Below are 5,732 nucleotides of genomic sequence, written 5' to 3'. Positions count from 1 at the left end.
ACGACAGAGGATGAGATGGCTGGATGGCATCACTGACTCGATGGACGTGAGTCTGGGTGAACTCCGGGAGTTGGTGATGGACAGGGAGGCCTGGCGTGCTGCGATTCATGGGGTCGCAAAGAGTCGGACACGACTGAGCGACTGATCTGATCTGATGTGATCTGAAGGGAGGGCCTGTCTACAGGTTTAGGTTCCCAGTCAAGTCAGTTGCTGAGCTGAGAGGCAGTGGAGGTAAAATACATGAAGAAGGGGAGAACTCAGCAGAGAACTGACTGGGGATAAATCAAAGTTTCACCTAGTGTGTTGAGCTCCTAATTCAGGTTGGAAACCAAAATCACAGTTTCTTCAGTCTGTCAATCTGGTTGATGTTCTTAAGTACCCATCAGCCTAAATTGTCCTAAAAGGACAGTTGAGAGCTATCTTCTATATTCATTCTCTTTTATCATCATTTTCATATGTATACCATTTGCCTTTAGACCACTGGAGTATTTGTTGATTGAAACACTAATTCTGAAGCTCCTATTGCTATAGTATTATCTTGGAGCTAACCTCTGCAACATCTTTTAACAAAAAGCTTCATGGAAATAGCCTGCTTTGTCCTGTTTCTTCTTATTTACAAAATTATACGTATGTATTGTAAAAGGTGGAAACAATCCTAGGTGAGATAGAGTAGAAAATGTAAGCCTTTCTTTTTTCTCCAACCTACATGTGATTTCAATAAACTTATTGTTTCCCCACAATACCAAGAAAAGATGATAGTTGAGGGTTTTCTTCCAAAAAGAAGACATCATGTGTATAAGTGTGGCGGTTGGTGTGGGGGCTGAGAATTTTGGAAGGGTAAGCCCTCTGATGAGAGAACGTGAATAGTGATGAAACAAATCCCGTTTTCATCTTCCGTGCAGTTCACTGCGTGCTCATCTGGGGAGCAGATGTTTTTGACTGTGCTCTGGAGTCCTCACAGAGGTATTTTGTTGGTTTGTAGTGGAAGAAGCAGTGTCAGGGCTTCCTAGTCTGACATCTCATTTATGACTTCGGTCTCTTGGAGGGATCTTTTTGCAATGATAGAAGTGTTACAACTGTTCAGTATTGTAGCCACTAACCACCTGTGTTTATTGACCACTTGAAATATGGCTGTTGTGGCTGAACAGCTGAATTTCAACTCAATTTGAAATTTGAGAGAATTTAAATTTAAATAGCCACATGTGGTTACTAGCTGCCATACTAGCACAACTCAAGAAGGCCGTATTTCTACAACCTTTCCAGTAGTGTTTATTATCCAGTTCATTTGTAGACTCACTTTAGAAAAAGATGATAGCTCAGTTGCATTCTCTGGTTATTAGTGAGGTTGAACATATTATACTATCTCAACCAATCCACTTAAGTGTCTCTAACATTCAGTAAAAACTGCTGTATAACATTATAGTAGTTTCAGGCATACAACATAATAATTCAATATATGTGTATATTGTAAAACCATCACCACAGTAAATACAATTAACATCCATTACTACCCATAATTATAATATTTCATCTTATGATCAGAACTTTTAAGATTTACTGTCTTAGCCACTTTCAATACACAATACATTACTCAATAATTCTTACATTTTTCTGTTCATATCCAATGCCCATTCTTCTATTACAAACTTTGCTCTGCTTTTTAATTTAATGGAGCTACTTATAAATTGGAAGTCAGTTCGACCAATCTGTTATTTGTTGCTTCGCTTTTCAGAGTGTCCTTTATTATACAGAACATTTAAAATTTTTCTAGCTTCTGAGTTTCATGTCATTTTGCTTTCCTTCCTCGCCCTCAGTTCAGTTCTGTTCAGTCACTCAGTCATGTCCTACTCTTTGTGACCCCATGGACTGTAGCACGCGAGGCCTCCCTGTCCACTGCCAACTCCCAGAGCTTGCTCAAACTCATGTCAGTTGAGTTAATGATGCCATCCAGACATCGCAACCTCTGTCATCCCCTTTTCCCATGTTTTCAATCTTTCCTAGCATCAGGGTCTTTTCTAATGAGTCAGTTCTTAGAATCAGGTGGCCAAAGTATTGGAGCTTCAGCTTCAATATCAGTCCTTCCAATGAGTATTCAGGACTGATTTCTTTTAGGATTGACTACTTTGATCTCCTTGCTGTCCAAGGGACTCTTAAGAGTCTTCTCCAACACCACAGTTCAAAAACATCAATTCTTTGGTGCTCAGCTTGCTTTATGGTTCAACTCTCACATCCATATATGACTATTGGAAAAATCATAGCTTTGACTAGATGGACCTTTGTTGGCAAAGTAATATCTCTGCTTTTTAATATGCTGTCTAGGTTTATCTTCCAAGGAGCAAGCATCTTTTAATTTCATGGCTGCAGTCATCATCTGCAGTGATTTGGGAGCCCAAGAAAATAAAGTCTGCTACTGTTTCCATTGTTTCCCCATCTATTTGCCATGAAGTGATGGTATCAGATGCCATGATCTTTGTTTTTTGAATGCTGAGTTTTAAGCCAGCTTTTTCAGTCTCCTCTTTCACTTTCATCAAGAGGCTCTTCAGTTCCTCTTTGCTTTCTGCCATAGGGTGGTGTCATCTGCATGTTGTGCATTGTGTTATGCTTAGTCACTCAGTCATGTCTGACTCTTTGTGACCCCATGGACTGTAGCCCACCAGGCTCCTTGGTTCATGGGGATTCTCAAGGCAAGAATACTGGAGTGGGTGGCCATGCCCACCTCCAGGGGATCTTCCCAACCCAAGGATTGAACCCAGGTCTCCCACACTGCAGGCAGATTCTTTACCATCTGAGCCACCAGGGAAGCCCAAGAATACTGGAGTGGGTAGCTTATCCCTTCTCTGGGGATCTTCCTGACCCAGGAATTGAACCAGGGTCTCCTGCATTGCAGGTGGATTCTTTGCCAGATGAGTCACTAGGGAAGCATATCTGAGGTTATTGACATTTCTCTCATCAATCTTGATTCCAGCTTGTGCTTCATCCAGCCCAGCATTTTCCATGATGTACTCTGCATATAAGTTAAATAAGCAAGGTGACAATATATATCCTTGAAGTACTCCTTTCCCAATTTGGAACCATTGTTTCATGTCCAGTTCTAACTATTGCTTCTTGATTTGCATGCAGATTTCTCAGAAGGCAGGTAAGGTAGTCTGGTATTCCCATCTCTTTAAGAATTTTCCAGTTTGCTGTGATCCACACAGTCAAAGGCTTTAGTGTAATCAATTAAGCAGTAGATGTTTTTCTGGAATTCTCTTGCTTTTTCTATGATCCACTGGATGTTGGCAGTTTGACTCTGGCAATTTCCTCACTCTATGATTGTAAAAATATCTGTGAAATATGTACTTTAAAAATACTGCTTAGTACCTCTCTCATTTTTTTTTTTTGTAGGAAATACAACGCTGTCTTCCAAGTGTGCTATCTTTTTGTCCTATCACTGAATCAAATAGTAAGTAATCCTATAACCAACACAGGGCACTATAAATATTAATACTTCTGACAAATCAGTGAGAAAAAGAAGGATAATCTAAAAAAAAAAATGAGCAAGTAACTTCTATAGATACATCACAGAAAATTCAGGGCCACATTATTGAAAAGAGTATTGCCAATTAAAGCTTCTATCTGAGGCTACATCTATCAGGTTAGCAAAGATTTAAGAAATTAATAATATGAAGTCTTGGTGAGGCTGTAGAAGAGTACCTCTCTTACCTAGAGTGGCAAAGTAAATCAGTAAAACCACTTTAGAACCATGTTTGTCGTTAGCTTACATAGTTTAAAATAAGCACTATGATCCAGAAATTCCATTCCTAGGTATGTACCCAACAGAAATGTGTACAATTATACACAAGTATACATGGGCATAGCAATACACTCCAAACTGGAAACAGTTCTACATTCCACCAGGTGACCGTGGCAATGGAGATAATGAATCAGAGTTATATGCCACATCATGGATGAATATTACAAACAAAACCAAAAGAAAAAGGACAAAATCAGGTAAACTTGAATTTTATTTTTTAGAGATACATACATAATGGATAAATATAATGAAAGGAAGTGATGATGAGAATTGTCAGGAGAGTTGATATTTCTAGGATGAAGGCAAGGGGATATAATCAAGAATGGATGGTAGAGGGGCAGGTTATGGTTTGTGTAGCTTCCAGGGGACTGTGGTACTGGTAATATAATTTTTAAGCACTAGTTTTGCTGTACATATTTGTTAAACCATTCCAGGGCCCTTTATGCTCATTTCTGTACATACTATATTTCACAGTCAAAAAAGTTGAATCACAATTTTTAAAATCTATTTCTAAGATAAGACATTTGACTATGTTTTGTTATGATTGATCTTTAAATTAAGAGATCAGCAGTTTAAAATGATCATATGTATATATAGATTGCTATATATTAACACCATGGTAATGACAAACCAAAAATCTATAACAGGTACATACACAAAACAACAACAATAAAAACCTAATACTAAACAGAGTCATTGAATCACAAGACAACAAGAGAAGAAATGAACAGAAAAGACCAATAAGACAATTAAAAAACAATTACCTTCCCTGGTAGCTCAGCTGGTAAAGAATCCACCTGTAATTCCGGAGACCCTGGTTTGATTCCTGGATCAGAAAGACCCCCTGGAGAAAGAATAGGCTACCCACTCCAGTATTCAATGGCCTTCCCTGGTGGCTCAGATGGTGAAAAATCCACATGCAATGCAGGAAACCTGGGTTTGATCCCTGGGTTGAGAAGGTCCCCTGGAGGAGGGTATGGCAACCCACTCCAGTATTCTTGCCTGGAGAATCCCCATAGGCAGAGGAACCTGGCAGGCTACAGTCCATGAGTTCATAAAGAGTTGGACACAACTGAAAGACTAAGCACGGCACAGCAAGATTGCAAGAAAACATACATATTAATAATTAAATAAAAGTGAACTAAATGTTCTAATCAAAATATATATAGTGGCTGAATAGATACAAAATTGAGAACTGTATATATACCACCTACAGGAGACTCACTTCAGGTCTAAAGAAAGATGCACACACAGACTGAAAGTGAAGGGATAGAAAAGGTATTCCACACGCTTGGAAATCAAGAGAAAGCCAGAATATTTATATCAGACAAAATAGACTTTCAAATAAAGACTGTTAAAGAGACAAAGGACATAACCTAATGATCAAGGGATCAACAAAAAGAACATACCATATTATGAATATATGAATGTACAGTAAAGAAAAGACAATCTCATCAATAAGCGATATTGGGAAAACTGGACAGTTACCTGTGAAAAAAGTGAAATTAGAGTATTCTCTAATACCATATGCAAAAATAAACTAAAAAAGGATTAAAAACCTCTTTTAATCTAAGGCCAGAAAGCATAAAACTCACCGGCATAACACTCTTTGATATAAATCAGCAATATTTTTAGTAACTGTCTCCTAAAGCAAAGACAATAAAAGCAAAAATAAACAAATGGAACCTAATTAAACTTAGAAGCTTTTCTTAGCAAAGGAAACCAGCAGCAAGAAGACAACCTACTGAATTAGAGAAAACATTTGCAAATGAGAGACTGAGCAGAAGTTAATATCCAAAATACATAAACAAGTCATAAAATTTAACATCAAAAAACCAACAACCCAATCAAAAAATGTCCAGAAGTTCTCAACAGACAAGTTTTTCCAAAGAAGACATGTAGATGGCCGATAGGCACATGAAAAGTCACACACTATCAT

Source organism: Bison bison, unplaced genomic scaffold (genome assembly GCF_000754665.1).
Source record: "Bison bison bison isolate TAMUID 2011002044 unplaced genomic scaffold, Bison_UMD1.0 scf7180017845418, whole genome shotgun sequence".
NCBI classification, from domain to species: Eukaryota; Metazoa; Chordata; class Mammalia; order Artiodactyla; family Bovidae; genus Bison; species Bison bison.
The sequence above is the reverse complement of the archived record's forward strand: the minus strand, read 5'-3'. Positions refer to the sequence as shown.